At 41.0% G+C, this 20,808-nt stretch overlaps 1 protein-coding gene across 1 annotated transcript in view; it reads right to left on the minus strand.

Moving 5' to 3' along the window:
- Tafa2 (TAFA chemokine like family member 2) overlaps positions 1–20,808 on the minus strand; it is a 466,913-nt gene that overhangs the window by 376,891 nt on the left and 69,214 nt on the right. The gene's annotated exons all lie outside the window — the stretch shown is intronic.

Consider the following 20,808-nt stretch of genomic DNA (forward strand, 5'->3'; position numbering starts at 1 on the left):
CAGGACGCTTCAAATGCCTAAATTTCTACACTGTCAAGTCTGACGAGTTTACACTAACGACGGCATCCCACCAACTTCCTGAGAAGCCAAGGAACACCCGCAAGCCTCCCTTTAGCGTGCTCTCCTTTCATCTCCATGACGCAGAGGCTGCTTCCCCAACACTTGCCCCTAAGACCCCACTGGGTGGACAGCTGCCTTCCTCGCCCCTCCGCAAATTAAAAGTGACCATAGCTTCGCTGCCAGCCACTGAGAGACTCGTGTGGGCCCTGCGTCTTCCTGCAGCCCTGTTCTGTTTCCCCAGGACGGCCGCTGCCCTTTGACTCCAGCGGAGGAGAGAAAGCCCAGCCCTCCTGCACCACCTCTCCATCATCCCTTCCGCAAAGGTCAAGAGAAAACGCCCCCGGGAGGGAGACCTGCTTTCTTAGTGTTCTTCAGACACTGATTTTCTGCTTTCCTATTCTGATCCTGTTAAAACCCACCCTGGTCTGGCCTTGGGAATTACAGTAATAAAAATTAAAAAGCAAACGGGGTTACTTTTCAACTTTGGAAAATAGGTAGAATTTTTTTTTTTTTTTCAAAATAAAAAAAAAAATGAGGTAGAATCAAGAGTTAATAAAGCTGTGAGGATAGAGGGGGAGAAAAGAAATCCTACGTCAAAATAAAAAGGAAAGAGCTGGGCAGTGGTGGCGCACGCCTTTAATCCCAGCACTTGGGAGGCAGAGGCAGGCCGATCTCAGTGAGTTCGAGGCCAGCCTGGGCTACCAAGTGAGCTCCAGGAAAGGCGCAAAGCTACACAGAGAAACCCTGTCTCAAAAAACAAAATAATAATAATAATAATAAGTAAATTAATTAATTAAAATAAAATAAAAAGGAAATCATGACTACTACAGGATCATTAAGGCTATTTTTCTTAATTTTAATCTGTTAAGTTTGTATTAGATATTTTTGTTTAGAATTCTGACGAATAGACATTGAGCTAAGATGAACTTGGTTTTTGAAAATATTTTACTTATTTTTATGAGTGTTGGCCTACATGTATGTATGTATTTGGGGGTGAGGGGTAGAGGAGGGCACCACATGAGTGCCTGGTGTCCCCTGAAGGCCAGAAAAAGGTGTTCGCTTCAATGGAACTAGAGTAACAGGAGTTTATGAGCTGCCCTGGGTGCTGAGGAAACAACCCTCTGCAAGAGTAGCAAGTGCTCTTAACCATGGAGTCATCTCTCCAACACCAAGATGGCTTTCATATATATATATATATATATAATGTATATATAATGTGTATACATATATATTATATATTTCATATATTCATTATACATACATTATATGTACTATATATACATTATACATACATTATATGTACCTTTTATATATACATTATACATATATTATGTGTATATATATGCCAATTATATCACTTCCCCCTTGCCTTCCCTCCACCCAGCCCCTCCCAAGTCTCCTCCCTCCAACTCCTTCCATGTCCCCCCCTTAAATGGATGACCTCTTTGTCTTTGATTATTATTGTCACATATGAATGCATGTGTAAGTATGCACAGATATATACATGTAATCTGCTGAGTCCACTTTTGTTGCCTGTGTGGACTTCAGGGCTGACCATATTGTACTAGATAACCAATTAGGGGGACTTATCCCTGGGAGACGCTAATTCTCCCTCTCAGCCATCTTTAGCTGCCCATAGTTCCTCATGTAGAGGCGGATCCCTATGAGATGTTCCTCCTTCCGTGTTAGCAAGTCTGTTGAAATGGCCACGTTTGGAGAGACAGCCATTTCTAGGAGAGGCTGTTTCCTGGTATTCTGACTCATACAGTCTTTTTACCCCCTGATCCTCCGTGTTCCCTGAGCCTTAGATGTAGGAGGTGACATATTTACCTGCAACGATACACAACACATATGAATGTGTGTGTGTGCGTAAGTTGTACCACTTAGTCTGACAATGCTCCCCAATAAAGCATGTGCATATGTATGTGAGTGCATTTGTGTGTATCTATGTATATATGATCATGTAAGTTATCCCCACAACTACCACAAACTAACAACAACAAAAAAAAGCCAGTGCCAAGCAGCATGAGAAACTTCCTTTCAAGTGGTCGCTCAGCATAGTCCAAGTGACTCTCAGAACAATACAGGGTTCTGCTACTGCCCTTGGCAACCTCTCCGAGGTTGAAGATTAGCCCCTACTGCTGAAGACACTGCACACTTAGAACACAGGACCTGGATTATTAGTGCTGGATCTGACCTGAAAGCCTCTTTTATTCATTCCAGCTTCCGAGGTACCAGCGAATGCAGGTTGCCGAGGGAGAAAAGCAATTAAACAGACATAACCAGCTCCAGCCTCGGATCCACAATTACCAGCATGGTGAGATATATGCATAAGGGTGCCCTAAGTGGCACTCACCTATAGGTAAAAACCAACAGCTGTCTAATTGGATTTAAGGTCCACTCAACAGGAGTGAAATCATGCCTGGTCCTGGGCACGTGGCCAGCTTCCCAGGGCTGGGGAGGTCATGGGCCTCAGGAAAGAATCCAGTCCTGCCCCTCTGCTAAACAAGTCGCAGATTTGCTCAGGACATTCTACGTCTCATCCTTAAACCCACAGCTTAGTATATATCCCACCCCTCATCAAAGGCATTACTTCTTATACCAAATGGAGACCATCACAGAAAATCACGACTGGACACAGTGCTTAGAGCAGTGGTTCTCAACCTTCCTAACGCTGCAACCCCTTAATACAGTTTCTCCTGTTGTGGTCTTCCCCCGACTGTAAAATCATTTGGTTGCTACTTCATAAGTGTAATTTTGCTACTGTTATGAGTCATGGTCTAAACATCTGATATGTAGCTTATCTGATGTGACCCCTGTGAAAGGGTCATTTGACGCCCCGCCCCAAAGGGGTCACAACCAACAAGCTGAGGGTCACTGGCCTAGACCAGTGGATCATGCCGCCCCTAAGCCCGGCAGGCAGACCTGAGATGCCTTTCTTAAGGAAGACTGGCATTGAAAGAAACTAAACAAGGAAACCAATAGAAGACCCATTTTCTCCGGATGAGCCTGGACCTTTTAGCCCTTCTGCATCTGTATTTTCCTCAGTGTACATTCACAGCGATGGCCTCCTCACTCACTCAGTGACAGCAGTTTTGTGTTTCATTTGAGTTAAAAAATTCCCCGGAAAACTAAAATAAGAATTACACTAAGGAAGACAAATACTAAATTCTAATGTCATCATCAGTCCTTGCCAGAGACCATTAGAATTATCTTCTCTTTTTCCTATGGCCCTTCAGAAGCTGTGAAAGAAGCCAGGTGGCGGTGGTGGTGCACGTCTTTAATCCCAGCACTCGTGGGAGGCAGAGGCAGGCGGACCTCTGTGAGTTCTAGGCCAGCCTGTTCTACAGAGCGAGATCCAGGACAGGCACCAAAGCTACACAGAGAAACCCTGTCTGAGGGAAAAACAAAAAACAGAAGCTGTGAAAGAGTCTAAAGTCTTTATTCAAAGCCCAAGAAAAACTTCAGTCACAGTGTTTCCAGGCGCAGGAGGACCTGGGTTTGCTTCCCAGCTCCAAAAACAAAACTTTAGGGCTAGAGAGATGGCTCAGCAGTTAAGAGCACTGGCGGATCTTCCAGGGGACCTGGTTCAATTCCCAGCTCCCACATGGTGGCTCATGACCATCTGTGACTCCAGTTCCAGGGGATCCTATGTCCTCTTCTGGCCGCTATGGGCAGCAGACATGTACCTGGTACACAGAAAGACACGCAAAAGCAAAACACCTATATACAAACAAAAGAAAAAACACATTCACACTTACTGTCTTTCTTTCCTTCATTTTTTTTTGTTTGTTTGCCAGGCTTTGTAATCCATTTTCCACATGAAGGCATTTATCATGCACACATTATTTTCTAATGTGTTTAAGAAAATTGAATTATTTAGGAATTCAAAAATCCATAATGGCTCAACAATTGAAGATATTTTGTTAAAGAAACCAAGCAAAACATTACAGAACATGGGTTAAGCTATTCAAAACCTCCAATTAGTAAAAACTTTCAGCAATAATAAAAATTAATTCGATTGCCAAGCACAACAATTGTGTGCTTAGATTAAAGTCCTCAACCAGGCTGCGGGTTGTATTTTTATTTTTTTAATATATTTATTGTATTTTGTATATGAGTACTTTGCTTATGTGTACGTGGTTTCATCATGTGTGTGCCTGGTACCCTCAGAGATCATAGAGGGCATCCGATCCCCTAGAACCAGAGTTACAGACAGTTGGGAGAATCCATGTGGTCCTGGGAACCAAATCCAAATCCTCCACCTGAACAAGTGCTCTTCCTCACAGAACTGCCCTTTTAGCCCTTGTGGGTGTGATATTCCCTCTTTTCAGATACGCAAGGTACATCCTTCAAGTTCAGATATGTACTATGAACTAGAGTCTACCTAGACCTAAAGCTTACGATATGGACCATCATTTAATAGTCTCAGGCATATGTGCACAAAGAAGCTTTGTCAAAATTGCAGAGGTTGCTCTTCTTAGTATAATTTATAACATTGTCTCAGTGAACGTTTCTGTTGTGGTGGTAAAACACCATAAACAAAGCAACTTATTGTAGGCAGACCTTTTCTTTCCTGCCTGCCAGTTCCCAAATAACCGACACACGGAGACTCAATTATAAATGCTCGACCCATAGCTCAGGCTTATTACTAACTAGCTCTTAGAACTTATAAAGAATTGAATTTGGGGCTTACAGTTTCAGAGGGTTAGGCTCCAGAACCATCATAGCAGGAAGCACAGCCCCAGACAGGCAGACATGGTGCTGGAGCAGCAGCTAAGAACTCATATCCTACAACCAGGAATGATGCAAGCCTTGTAAAACCTCAAAACCCACCCTCAGAGAAAGACCTCCTGCCACAAGGTCACATCCCATCATGCTTCCCAACTGGCCCCACTAACTAGGGTCCTAGTATTCAAATATATGAGTTGATAGATGAAGGCCATTCTCATTCAAACCACCATATTAAGAGGGTCCAGAGATTTCTCCAAAAAAATGTTATTTTTGTTACTAATTTGTCATAGGCCCTAATTGGGCAGCATATCTATTCATAGGTTCTATACAATTAAAAAAATTTGAACCCATTATGAATTAATTAAAATATGATTTTTGTTATTTAGGGTGAGGCTAACTCCTAAAATAAATGTAGCAGCTCTCTTTTAAAATATTTTCTCAAAATTGACTTCTGTTAAATAAATCTTTATCTATAATATAGCTATTTCCTATTTTAATTCCAAATTCAAAAGAGAAGAAAGTAAGATTATTATGGTAGTTTGAATGCAATTGACCCCCATAAGTTCATAGGGAGTGGCACTATTAGGAGGTGTGGCCTTATTGAAGTAGGTGTGGCTTTGTTGGAGGAAGTGTGTCACTGTGGGTGTGGGCTTTGAGGTCTCCTATGCTCAAGATACCGCCCAGTGTCTCAGTTCACTTTCTGTTGACTGTGGATCAAAGATGTAGAATTCTCAGCTCCTTCTCCAGCACCCTGTCTGCCTGCATGCCACCATGTCCCACCACAATGATAATGGACTGAACCTCTGAACTGTAAGCCACCCAATTAAATGTTTTCCTTCATAAGAGTTGCCATGGTCATGGTATCCCTTCACAGCAATCGTAACTCCAAGACAATTATCTTGACTACAATGCAACCCATCATTGCTTTCCATGTTTATCACATATCCACCTTCCCTAATGGTCCCCATTTTCCAAGCTTCTATGCCAGATCACCCTAATGTTTCTGCCAAAAGCCGGTATTTCACATAGTTCTGATATTTTTTCTATTTAATCACAGAATACTACAAAAGCTATGGTAAGAATTCCACAGTTCATGAGTCTTTAGCCTTGGGTCCAACCATATCATGGCTCAGTCTTTCTTAGCTCTTATTAGCAGAGGCCACTCTATGTAAACAGAACCACACAGATTCTGCAGTGCAAGTCCAAACCTCAGACCATAAGCCCAAGTACACAAAACACCACTTTTTATATATGTACGTTTTTACACCTGTGTGATGGAAATGATATCTCAATACACTGAAAGAGTCAATGGTTTAAAAATCAATAAATAATTATAAAATGAGGACATGAAGTTGGGAAGCAGATATGGCGGGGAGACCTGGAGGGAGTCGGAGGTAGTGAGGGTTTTAAAAAATATATATTATATATGTATGAATTTTTTAAAAAAAAAATGAAATTTTTGAAAAGTTTTAAAAATCATGCTGTCCCTCACAGCTAACCTCATCTGTCACTCTGTTGAGATGACTGGAAGGGGGAGGGGTGGCATTTCAATGTCAGGTAGAAACCTGGTGCAAGGAAAACTCCCAGGAATCTACAAGGATGACCCTGGCTAAGATTCCTAGCAATAGCGGACATGTAGCCTGAACCGGCCATCTCCTGTGACCAGGCAAGACTTCCAGTGGAGGGCTTGGGACACCAATCCGGCCACATAACCTTCAACCTACAATCCGTCCTGTCTACGGGATGTGCTAGGGTAAAAGTAGCACAGAGGTTGTGAAAGTGAACAACCAGTGACTGGTCCAGACTGAGACACCCCGACACTGCCTGGAGTGCCAGAACCCAGAGGTTCAATGGCCCAGGGACCCAGGATAGACTCAAACATGAACATGACTAGAGAAAAAAAAAATGTCAATGTAATGATGCCCAAGGATGCTCTGCTATATGCATAGATTGGCCCCTAGTCCAATGGTCATCAGAGAGGGTTCACCCAGCAACTGATGGAAACTGATGCAGAGACCCACAGCCAAACATTAGGTGGAGCTTGGGGAATCCTGCTTAAAATGGGGAGGAAGGATTGCAGGAGCCAGAGGGGTCAAGGACACCATAAGGAAACTCACAGAATCAATTAACCTGGGCTCACAGGGGCTCCCAGAGACTGAACCACCAACCAGGGAGCTTGCACGGGACTGAACCAGGCCCTCTGCGTATGTATTACAGTTGTGTAGCTTGGTCTTCTTGTGCAACTCCTAACAGTGGGAGTAGAGGGCTGTATCTGACTCTGTTGCTGGCTTTTGGGACCCTACTCCTCATACTGGGTTGCTTTGTCCAGCCTCAATACAAGGGGCAATTAGTCTTTCTGCAACTTGATCTGCCATGTTTCGTTGATATCCATTCAAGGCCTGCGCTTTCCAGAAGAAAAATGGAGGAGGGGTGGGATTGGCAGGCAGTAGAATGGGAGGTCTGGGAGGAGAGAAGGGAGGAGAAACTGTGGTCAGGATGTAAAATAAATAAAAGATGATGGATAGATGGATGGATGATAGATAGATAGATACATAGATAGATAGATAGATAGATAGATAGATAGATAATAGATAGATAGATAGATAGATAGATAGATAGATAGATAGATAGATAGATAGATAGATAGAAGATAGTAGATAGATAAGGGAAGAAAGTAAAAAAAAATCATGCTGTCCTTCATACCTATCATCCTTTAACCCAGTAACATTGGATTTTAATCGTAGGGAAAGGCTTAATTGTACACAGGCACAAGGAATCTCTCCACTAAACCTTATTTCTCTGCTTCCTTGCCTGCCTTGGGTTATAGGCCCACCAGGTACTTGACTGCATAGTCTAACAGACAGACAGATTGAAACAACTGAGATTTGGAGATAGTAGCATTTATAAATTGAGCACAATACTATTTTCCCTCTAGTTTATGGGTCCCTTCCTCATGTATAATGGTGGAGTATAGACTGCAAGCTTCATCTGGAACAGCTGGCAAGACTCCAGGATAGACAGTCACAGAAAGGGATGGTACAAGGAAATCAGCTGTTCCTCTTAAATCCACAAACCCCAAAGCCACTGGAAGACAGGTAAGGTGGTGATGATGAACTTACAATGAAGCTGACAGAAAGAGCCCTAACCCATAATGACTGTTGTCCTTGGGGGAAGAGGAAACACAAAGAATGCATGCAGAGAAGACTCTGGGAGAAAGCCTCCACCAGCAAGTCAAGGGAGGCAGCCTCATACCTACCAGCACCATCATCTTGGGCTTCTAGCCTCCAGAATTTTGAGAAAATAAGTATCTGCTGTCCATTGTTGCCCAATCTATAGTGTTTTGTTATGGTAGCCTTGGCAAACCAAAACACATATGAGTGAGCACCAAGGGTCCATCACAAACTAGCATATTCAAATCCTAAAGACTGTCTATTCGCTTTGTAAGCTGAAATCATACAACTGACTAGCTTCTCTGTTTTGCTTGGGCTTTCTATCCACCCCCACTATATTTATATTGTATTCTATTTGCAGTAATTCACAATAGGTTTCGTTTTGCAATTCTAGAACAAAATGCTTATAATTCTGTTTTCAAAATACCAAACGCTGTGCATTTTAGGAAGTGCATTTTGGATATTCAGTATTTAGATCTAAAATTCTACTGCTGACTCAGAATATTTAGTCCAAGACCCCAAATGTTTCTAAGAGATGTGTTTAGCCTGATTTTTTAAAAATGTTCAATGCTTCAAATGCCTCGAGTGTCTTTATGGGCTTTAAGTGTTTATAAACATGGACTTTCTCTTTAGAAAATAAGTGACATAGTTTTATTCAATAACAAAATGAACTATTCCTATACTTCCATGTCATATGATAGATGCATGCAATCTAAGAGTGAGGTTGTTTTGTTTTGTTTTGTTTACTTTTTTAGGGTGTGATAAATGTTTGTTCACATTTGTGTGTCCATGTGTGTATGAAAGTATGCATGCATGTGGAGGTCAAGGGGGCAATGTCAGACACCTTCTTGGAGATTGAACTCAAGCTACCAATTTAGGCAGCAGAGGCCTTTACCTGCTGAGACACCTCATTAGCCCTAAAATGTTTTTCATGTAGCTGATAATCTAAAACTGCATGAGTAGACAATAGAAAGACAGAAACAGAATACAGCCTGCCATGTCAGTTATTAGCATATAGCCACACACTAAATTTCCTTCACAGTTTGGAAGAACGTTTTCCCTCTCTGTACCGGAAGTACACAACACAGGATTAGTCATAAATCTTGTTCACAACATACTCTCACCACTGGTAACTGTACTCCCCCACTTCAATGAAGTTATTTATCCATTTTTAAAATATTTTTCCATTTTGAAATTATAACTACATCACCTCCCCCTTTCCTTTTCCTCCCTCTAGCCCCTCCCATACCCCCCTCTTTGCTCTCACATGACTTTCTGTCCCACAAAATGAGAGTTATCGGATGCCTAGAGCAGAATTTCTGAGTCACAAGATATATGAGAAGCCACTTTTGCCACAACGTTTAATGACTTCTAAAATGGTGGCACCAATTTGCATTTTGACCAGAAATGAGAAATGGCCTCTATCCTCTGCAATAGTTGATGCTACTGGGTTTGTAAATCTTTGCCAAAACAAGACTTTAAAGTGATATCCGCATCTTTATTTGCTTTTCTGTGATCACTAATGAATTTTGACTCATCATGTTGAGCCTTTCTCTGTGTTTGCTGACTATACCAGTTTCTTCTTCTATGAAATGTCTGTGAATGAAGTTGTTCGCTTCTCAGACTGACTCGTGGGTGACGATTGCGTGGCTGACACCAGCCTTTTGTCAATTTTGTAGCTGTGACAAAACTTCTCATTTCCTTAGAACACTTTCTAGATTAACTAAAGTTCTTAACATTGATGCGATAAAATGTAGATATTTTATAATCAACATATTTTATTCCTCACACAAGACATATTTCCCTACTCTTATCTCCAAAATACATTTACCTGTGCTTTCCACTAAGTGTCTAAAGTTTTGCTTTTGACATTTAAATCTTTGATCTATCTTGAGTCTCTTACTGTACAGGGTGAGAGATGAGGACATTGTTGCATACATTCCTAGACAGTCAATGAACCATTTATTCTTTAAGCATTGAACGTGAGTTCCAGGAAGTTGCTATTACATGATTCTCATAAAAATGGCCTCCCACCTCTAAAAATTCAATAAAATTCTAACTACTCATGTGTTGTTTTTCTAAATGACAGTAAACCTTGCACAGTAGTGACTTAAGTTGCTGATTTCATATAATACAGTAAGAAGCGTCTACAGAGAAGGCTCAGAGGTTAGAAGCGTGCATTGCTCTTGTAGAAGACTGGAGCTCAGTTCCCAACACCCAAGCCCCAAGGCTCACAGCCACATGAAGCTCTAGTTTCAGGGGATCAATGCCTTTTTCTGGAAGTATTCACATTCACAAACATACACAGACACGGACAGACAGACAGACAGACACACACACACACACACACACACACACACACACACACTTAATTTTCAAAACTAAAAACAGAAGCTGGAAAGATGGCCTAGCAGTTAAGATCCCTTTCTGCTCTTGCAGAGGACCTGGGTTCAGTTCCCAGAACCTATATACTGGCTCTCAATCACCTGTAACTACTGTCCCTAAAAATCTGATGTCCTCTTCTGGCTTCTATAAGTACCAGATAAGCATGAAGTGTGTTTACATGCATGCAGGAACATGCACATAAAATAAAATTGAGTAAGTAAAAGTAAAACTGTCTACACATTACAGGGTAATATACAGGGTCTTTGGGTCTAGTTACTTTTGGTGTGTTTTTTTTATAATAAAGTTTTTATAATAAAGTTTAAAATAAAATCTTTAAAACTATAGTAATAATAGTTGTTTTAAAAGAGGAAAAACACAAAGGTGATTTCCCTAACCCTGAATACTCCCAACTCCCCCACCAAGTCATACTGAGGAATCTTTTGGATTAACTGCAACAGAAAGAGAAAGAACATACAATGGCAGACAAATGTAATCATTTCTCCACATATCTGAATCTATTTCTATTTTGGAATTTCTACTGTGGCTTAATTTGTTTAACAATCATTCTTATATCAATTATTTTGAACACTGCTTTAAAATGCAGTTAAACCAATTTCTACCTTATGGATAAGTAAGGAATGCCATACCCAAAGTGGGTGAATGGCCAAAACCCACTACATCAGAGGAGCGTTCATTTCTCTTTGCTAGCCTCATCATCCAATTAGTTCTCATCTATGCAAAAAGTTAGGAGGCTTGACTTTGAAGCCATTTAACAAAAAACTATTTAATGTCTACTCCTGCCAAGGCATGGGGCTAGATACTACACTGAGCAAAACTTGGGTCTGAGCATAACAGCAATTTTAAGACACAACTCAGAAGAGCATTGCAGGGCAAACTTTGACCTGCAGTATAATCAGTAATTTAAAAAATGCATCTGGGTACAACATTATATAACAAAAGTCGCCAAAAATATCGCATTTCTGTTAGTGATTACTAAGCACATGCGTTTCAATGGCCTCGTTAAATAGGCATTCTTGGCTTTCTTTTTAAAGCATCCATTTAATAACTGGATGATATAGGAAATCTAGATTAGAAATAGTCATCTACATTGGTGTGAAGTCTATTTCCAAGCATGCTCTGAGATGGCAAAACAGGCGATGAAATGTGTTATCATATCAAGCGAATGATTCTCTCCCCAACCAAGAGACGGGGGATGGGGGGAGCAGAGGGTTAGGAGAAAACAAAGAAGAATCTTTTAAAGCCCAATTCTGTAGTATATACAGTGAGACACCATTCTAGCACAGGCCGCTATGACAGGAAAACTAGTGTAAGTTAATCGTGGGTTTGCAGCTGCCTCAGAAACATAAGGAGTTCTCCATGAAGTGATAGTATTTTAAATGTCCACTTAGGTCTTATACTTCCCAATCTCCCCCCATTCTGTCTGTTTTCTCTACCCCGATGTCTTTAATCAGCCCACTCACAACACTATAGTAGTCTATCCAGGCTCCCACTGCCGGTGGATGCATGACCGATTTTATGAGTACCCAGAAGTTCCAGCTCTCCCTCTCTCTCTCTCTCCTCTCCTACTTTTAAACCCCATTCAGCATCACAGCCCTGGTGTCTTCTGAAGTAACTCTTTCTTGATCTCTTACGCCAAAATACACCAATGTGAGAAATTTAGAAAGGCTTTATCCTTCGCGGGGAAAGAATGTAATCACAAATCTTTCAAGACAATTATAGAAGGAAATATGGTGCCACAAAAATATTAGACAGAAACTATTTCACTAGAAGGCAAACGAACTGGGATCAAACCCCGCATCCATGGTAATGCACATGGGGTACTGTTCGGGTTTGCTTTTTTGTTGCTATGATAAAACACTGGCCAAAAATAACTTCAGGAGAAAAGGGTCTATTTGACTTGCACATCCACATCATGATCCATCACAGAGCGAAGGATAAGGTAGGACCTGAAGCAGAGACCATGGAGAAACACGACTTGATAGATTGCATCCTTGGCTTGCTCAGCCTGCTTTCTTACACAGCCTGGGACATGTACCTAGGAGTGGCAGCGCCCATGGAGGTCTGCACACTCCCATATCAATTATTCAACAAGAAAACGTCCCCATGGACAAACTCACCAGCCAATCTGAAGGAGACAGCTCTTCACCTGAGGTCTGCTCTTCCCACATGTGGTGCCAACAAACCAACCAGCACGGAAACTGAGTCAACCCATTAACTCTAGAGATACTTAATAACTTAACAGTTGAAAGAAATAGCAGTGAGTTCATGTGGATGCTGTAGGGAATCGTATGCTGTGCAAGAGAGTGTTTTTAAATTGTAAACTGGTCTAAAACGCAGTTCATTCTCATCTGATGGTCATGACAGGTCACTAGGGAAGATATTTAATGACACATCTCCCCAGACAATCTGGTTTACCTTGGCTAGAGATAGGACTCCCAATGAATGTGTACAAAAATGACAAGATGATGTTCAAAACCGTTCCTTCACTCAGTCATTAACCTAGCCAGTCATTTGAAACAAGAGCGGATGCCAGGCATGTATGTCAGATAAGAGACAAAGGCAGCTGTGACCCCATGCCTCTGGAGCTTATATTCTGTCCATGGTCCAACACAGCCCAAAAAAATTGGAGTTGCTGCAAACACAGGCAGCATCATTAGATTCCCAAGCGAGCATCACTTTTTCCGAAATGATCATCATCCGCTGAGACAGGGAGACTGTGCAATATGATTCATGTCAATCATCAGCCCGTGAGGTCAGCACAGTCTTAAACCATATGACCCACCACATCTTTCTTCACTAATAGACAGAGAGGTCCAGAAGAAACTCAAGACTTTCACAACTGAAAATCTAAGATAACATTTCTGCACGTGAAAATGCAGTGTCTGCTTCTTGTTGGTGATACCCCCACTTGACAGGAATAAGTTACCATTCAGGCTCAGGGGGCTCGAGACACTCTGAAGTAGACACCCTTTTGTCTTGTTTAAGCTTCACGAGTTCTCGCTCTTGGGACTATCATTACCATGTCATTTTATAAGTGAGGGAAATAAGGAACAGAGAGGCCGATAACTTTATACTAGGTCATACAGCTACCTCCAGTCTAGGCTGCCTGACACGGTCCAGCCTGTGCCCTCTGTGATCACTGCTTTGCCATGAAGCCCTACAACAGAGGCACAGTTATAGAGCACGGTGGTTAGGAAACATCTCCCAAGGTGCTGGGTACATCCAGAGGCAACATTCGCGTGGGTTGCATGGAATTGGTGCCACTTAGGGGTATGCTGTATATCATATTATGTGGCAACCCACCAAATACCAAACTAGTATGTTCTCCCCACCTTTCTTATGTTTCCTCTCCATTCAAAAACACTCTCCCTTCTCTCTCTCTCTCTCTCTCTCTCTCTCTCTCTCTCTCTCTCTCTCTCTCTCTCTCTCTCTCTCCTTTCCTTTTCTAGTGCTTGAACCCAGTCAGGTCCAGCCCATCTTATCCTTAAAGCCTTCCTAGGCTTTTCCTGACCTCAAGGGTTTGTCTGTGCAGCACGTCTCTGAGCAGTCACGTGATGTTCGCTCTACACACACCAAGTCACTCACCACTCAACCGCCTAATGTTTCCAAACACAACTGTTCACACTGGCGCACCAAAGTTCATGGATTGCAGAAGGTAGATCTGACTCTCCCTGTGCATTCCCCTGAAGAGAGAGAGAGAGAGAGAGAGAGAGAGAGAGAGAGAGAGAGAGAGAGAACTAATATTTTCATAACCACTCTTTGGACAATCGATGGATTCACTGATGGATCTATTGAGTAAACACTCACCTCTATACTTCTTCTCCCTCACACAGAAACACACACAATGTGTGAGCCTGTGTGGCAATGGTCTCAGGGGAGGGAGCAAAAAGTGCTTTTACTGGGTAATTGTCATATATATATATACATATGTGTATATATATATATATATGTATATATATTCACCAGAAATGGACATGTATAAAGATTCCATTGGAAAAGTTTTAAAGAAAGAACTGGACAAGTGAGACAGGAAACTTGTTTTATGAATTTAGCACTGAAGTACTTTCTTGAGCTCTGAAAAATCAGATGCTTCTCTCCATCAATTCTGTCATTCCCCTTCAGGAGGTGTAATATATCTTCAGCACACTTCAAGTGCCTCTTAAAACGGGAATTGTTAACCTTTTCTGCTTTGGTGCTTTCTATTATTCTATTTCCACCTCTCTGCCTGTCTCTGTCTCTCTGCCTCTGTCTATCTATCTCCATCTCTCTGTCTCTCTCTGTCCCTCACTTACCCACTCACTCACTCACTACCTCCCTCTCTCTCCATATCTCTCTTCCCAGATAGCCTGATCTCCCCCATCCCACGCCCTCAAAACCATTTTTCACATTGAATTTCTAGTTCAAGCATCAAAACAGCGCCTGAAATTTGTTCATGAACTTGGGCGCCCTCTGCTGGCTCTGAAGCCGTACAACATGCATCTCTGCAGAACTGACATCTGGGAAACTTAAGTTTCTCCTGTTTACCAATTAAAATTTAAACTCAATAATCAGCTAAATTAACGTTTTTAAAAAGCAAAGAATCAGCACGTGAGTCGACCATTAAAAATGAAGATAATAGGTTTTGAAGATACTCCTACAAAAAAAAAAAAACTTGGTTTTTGCTGTTTGTTCCTATCTGTAGTAGAATAGCTGAGTTCAGAGACTCAGAGAGACACAGAACCCAGAGATAATGATATAAAACTGCTCAGAAGAAAACATCTATAAGAAATAAGTGCAGATGTACATATATATTTTTTTCCGGAATCAAATGCAAATGAATGATCACAGATTATGTAAGGTCCTGAAGTAAGGTTTCTGAATAAAGAGAAAGCAGTTAACTAATTAATATCACTGAGGGAATGGAGAACAAAACTGTTGGTAAGAACACTGAAATATACTTACTACTCAAGCTCATAGTATAGAAAATACTGAGGTTACACGCATACCAAAAAACCCTAAAATCACAAAACATATTGCGCATTTACTAAACATAATAGAAATGTAACTTATACATCAAACTGGAAATGGCATTGATTCCTGTTAAAAGGAAATGTTACTGCTCGTTTAATTGATTTGGTTCTTATTATAAAAGATGATGGTTCAATTGATCTAAAACAAACCATCAAAGCACTAAAAAGGAAAGGATATTGGTCTCAGTTCTTCAAAACCTGGAAATCCCTATATTATGATCTCTATTTTTTTTTTTTCTGTTAAGACAGGCTAGTATTCTGTAATATAGAGCCTCAGCGTGGCTGTATGAAAGAACTCAGGCAAGAACCTGTTTTTGTTTTTCAGTATCGTGCATGGCAAAGTCACCTCCTCTCTCTGAACAACTAGCTGCCCCCAACAGTTAACCAAGATACCATCCCAGCACTACCTACGTACTTTAAAACGCCCCGTGTAAAGTGAAAAGGCAGGGATCTCATATTCAAAGCATTAAACTTTTTAATTAAATTTTAAATTTAATGTTTTTTTTTCCAAATGTAGCAGAATCTGCATCATGGGAAGCCAGCAGGTTATTTGTAGGAAACCTGGCTTTTTTTTTTTTTTTTTTTTTTTTTTTTTTTGGTTTTTCGAGACAGGGTTTCTCTGTGTAGCTTTGCGCCTTTCCTGGAACTCACTTGGTAGCCCAGGCTGGCCTCAAACTCACAGAGATCCGCCTGGCTCTGCCTCCCGAGTGCTGGGATTAAAGGCGTGCGCCGCCGCCGCCGCCGCCGCCGCCGCCGCCGCCGCCGCCGCTGCCACCACCACCACCTGGCAGGAAACCTGGCTTTTTAAATGGCCACCAACGCAGGAAACCAACCAAGTAGATCTTCTCACATTCCTTCTAAGCATGGAACCCTGTGAGACCATTTAGATCATATACCCACACAGTTGGCGCTAATCATGCCCAAGGTTAACCAGAGGTTAATGACAATATAGTCTTCATGGGTTCCTGTCAACAGTGTGCACAAGCTTGCTGGCTCCATCATGGGTTCCTATGCCCAGCATGCACAAGCATACTAACCGATTTATGGGTTCCTATGCCCAGCGTGCACAAAGCATACTAATCTCATCAGAGTTTCCTATGCCCAGCATGCACAAGCAAACTAACCTCATCATGGGTTCCTATCCCCGGGGTGTACAAGCATACGGACTTTAAGTTTACTTTCTTCAAAGGATCCCCTCTGCAAGACAAACTTGATTACTAGAGCAAAAATGTTCCAACTTAGTTCCCCAAATGCATGCACATGTTCTTCTCCAGTTCGGTTGAGAAGACAGTATGAGTTTATCAGTTCTAATATGACTCATGCACCTTTTTCTCATGCCTTTTCCTATGAAAAGAGAAGCTGTCCTCCTTAAATGGGTAAAAAGAAACTGAAGCATCAAATTCCATAGACTTAATCCTGATTTCTACCACTGGTCACCTGTATAACTTAACAAATAAATTACCTCAAATCCTGTGTAATTCTTTCTTCAAACTTTCTGAGTCTTCATTCTCTTAGCCAAGGATATACTCAAAAGGTATAGTGAAGGATTGTTTATATTGGGTTTAACTGAGGCTTTGACATAAAAGAAACATTGAATTTAGTATTAAATATCAGAGTCTAGATCATATAAAACCAGTTGGTTGTATGTGAGAAACCAGCCATTTTAAAACTCAGTTGTCTGAGCCAGAAATGTTAGCCTATGCCTTAGGATCACAATTTTAAGGCCAACCTGGGTTACATAGTGGTAATCAAGCTAGCCTGGGGTACAGAAGCATGTTTGGTATAGCCCACATGTTTACTATATTTTAAAGCTATTTTTATGTATGTATGCATTCATCATACATATGTATTGATTCTCTCCTCTGAGATAAACACCATGATTAATAGTAAGAATATAAAGATGGAAATGATTATGTGTCTGCTCTAAGCAGACCCACCAACCAGACTTTTACATGAATAATTTCAATATAATATACCAAATGCAAGAACTGTTGAAAAACAATTACCCATGAATCTCTCCCATTTTTCTACTTTCCAACACATTACTTGATATTTCTTTTCAAATTAGGTGTTCCTGAATATTTGCATGTCAAACAGCCTTGTAAGACAGAAATGCTGTCTCTCTCCAAGACAGAGGGAAGATTTGTCTTCTCACAGGGATGATAAAGACAGTATGTCTTTGCAGGGGAAAGTTAGAGCAGACGGGGTAACCATCCTCTGTTCAAAACTGAGGTTTACAAAGGTTTGAGTCTCTCTGTTGTGTAAGAAACTCGATGCACGTGCATGTTGGAAAGGAGAAGAAAGTCTGCGCACAAGGATAGCATAAAATACCAGGTTACAATGCGTATGAGTGAGCAATGTGACCGTGTGTACAAGTAAGAAAGACACGGGGTGGGGGGGCCACACAGAGACAGAACCTTGGAGGACTTTTGTGCCAAGTGGGAACTGACTTCATGCTAAATATTCAGCCAACAATTTATCACTCTATGGTTCTGGAAATGCTATGCTAGCTTCAGATGTACTCTTTCTTTCTTTCTTTCTTTCTTTCTTTCTTTCTTTTTGTACACCATTCATTACACACACACACAAAAAAAACAATTCATCAAATAAAGAAACTGAATGACACAGTAATGTTGATGTTATTATTTCAAGGAGTCACAGTTACCCATGTTCTTGACTGAGTAGGTTGTAGACAGGAAGTGTCTTATCAGATGCATTTGAACTAAGTGCCATGTTGGAATGTACCTAAGCCTCTTCGACTGGAGCAAAGAGAACACCAGCCTGTGGTTTGCACACTACAGTGTTTTGATGAAGTCAAATAGCACATGTGGGTCAAGTTCAAGAATTATCTATGGTTCAAGTACAGCCTCTCTTTCTACCTAATGGTGTATACCACCAGTTAGAAAATAAAGTTTGAGAGCAAGACAATTAAAAAGTCCCAAAAGGTTTAAGAATTAGGCATGAAATGTGACAGGAAAGAGACAGCACCTTCCAAAGGAAGATCCCACTGTCCCACACCTCCACCGCCAGATTGCTGCTCCAGGATCTTTTCTTCCTCTCCTATTTTACGCAGAAACTGGATTTCTTTCATTTCAAATTGTTGCTTATTAGTTTATACAAACCTATTTTCATTGTTAAATTGCTCTCTTTTTTTCTATCTATGAAAACTGTTTAGGTATCTTAAGAAGAGATGAAATCCCATTATCATTTTTCTTATGAGAATTAAATGAATTTTATTTTTACCACTTAGCTTCTGACTTAGCAGCAGGTTTTCAAAAATGAATCAAAACCGTTACATGAGTGACAGGTGTCATCTAAATTTTGTGATCAGCTATGAGAAGCCAGTGAAGGTCTAAAGGGGAGACTGGGTAGTGCCTTCCGGTCACTGATTATAAGCTGTGTCCCCTCCTCAGACTGAGTTGGAAACCTGGTTCTAGCACATACTGGATGTTCCTTAGGTTTTAGGGTAGCAGTTCTCAACCTGTGGGTCCTCAATCCCTCTGGGGGTCAAATGATCCCTTCACAGGGTCACCTAAGACCACAGGAAAACACAGATATTTGTATTATAATTCATAACAGTAGCAAAATTACGGTTACAAAGTAGGAATGAGAAAAAATCTTATGGTTGGGGGTCACAAGAACATGAGGAACTGTATTAAAGGGCTGTAGCATTAGGAAGGTTGAGAAGCACCATTTTAGGGTTTTTGTCTTTAAATGAAAGATTATAACAATGTTGATACCACACTCTCCTGGAAAATGAAAGGTTTGCAGCAAATTAAAGGATTAGGAGAATGCTGGGTACATGATAAATACTCAATTAAGTATTCTCTGCTAATGTTTTTATTCTCTTCACACATGAGGTTTCCACAGTTCACTCTGATAATAACACAGAGACAGATTCAGAGCATCAGTGATGAAGAGGGAAATCTACAGGCGATATCACCAAGGCAAGAACACCGGGCAGAGGGGAAGGAGCGAGCAGAGAGTGGGAAATGACAAGTTCTTTTTTGGACATGTTGAGATAAAATGCCTGATTAGTAGTTTTGTTTTGGTTTGGGTTTTTTTTTCTTGGTTTTTATTTTGCTTTGTTTTGTTTTTCCTTCTTCTTCTTCTTCTTCTTCTTCTTCTTCTTCTTCTTCTTCTTCTTCTTCTTCTTCTTCTTCTCCTCCTCCTCCTCCTCCTCCTCCTCCTCCTCCTCCTCCTCCTCCTGCCCCTCCTCCTCCTTCTTCTCCTTCTTCTTCTATCTCAGCAGTTTGTTCTGGTCAATTTTATGACTGCCTCTAGGACCAAAAACACTTAAAATCTAAATTAAGATTATACTTGGGAACAGAGGCTGAAAAATTATGAGCATAACCTCAAGAATTTGCACTGTGTACTCAGTGTTAATCTGTTGGGAGACACAGTCCTGGAAGCCAGCTCACTGTTGTTAACTGACAGAAATCAATGCCCTGGTTTTGCACGCAGACAATGCATTTCCCTGGAAACTCAGAGGTTGTTAAAAGAACATAAATTAAGCTTTTGTTTACCCTGCCCTTTTCAAGGCTAATTAATCAGCAAAACTTAGAGGTAAACGTTTCTCATGGAAAGGGTTAAAAACATAGCCATCTAGGTAGGACCAAGGGGTCCTCATGGGTAAGTGACAGCTCTTCCATCTATAAACTCCTTCCATGATAAACTCTTTAATTGCCTCCTAACTGAAAGAGTGGTTATTCCGAGAACATCAGGGCCACACAATAGGCAGTTTCTATGACGTGTCTATAGTTGCGAACACCCTACATCATCCCTGTGCTCGAAGTTACGACAGATAGAAATTAATTTCAGTCTCACACTTTAAACTTTTATTATTTTTCCAAGTAATTTCATGAACAACATCATAAAATATTCTATCTTATTTACTGCTCCAGCCTGAATGTGAACAAGAGTCCTCAATAAATATTTATCTCGCTGAGTAACAAACTGAGTCCTTCAGCTTTCCACTCAAAAGCAAGTATTTCTCTGTTCTTATGTCTCAGAAATAAACTATCCAAATAAGAGAGACATTTTTTCCTCTATCTTAGGTTCTCCCAGTAACCAAAATAAAATCAGCAGGATATTATGCCAACAGCTGGGTCAACAGCACTTCTCATCCAAGCCCATGCCACTGTATGCTTGGAGTAGATTAGAAAGCCATCAACAAACATCAAGCTATATTTCACTTCCATTGTGACAGGGACAGCAAACGACCCTCTCCAAAGAAAGAAATAAGTAGCCGTTGTAACACAAATAGCTGTTTCAACATTGAAAAGAATGAGCCTCCTCAAATAAGGACACCATTAAATGACCTCTCTACCCATCCAGCCGGGCATCTACTTATGCCCATAAGTCTAGACTTCACCAATACTGTGCCAACTAGCATTAATAAAGAATTACCATGTAATAAGGAAGCCACC

Source organism: Peromyscus leucopus, chromosome 18, assembly GCF_004664715.2.
Source record: "Peromyscus leucopus breed LL Stock chromosome 18, UCI_PerLeu_2.1, whole genome shotgun sequence".
NCBI classification, from domain to species: Eukaryota; Metazoa; Chordata; class Mammalia; order Rodentia; family Cricetidae; genus Peromyscus; species Peromyscus leucopus.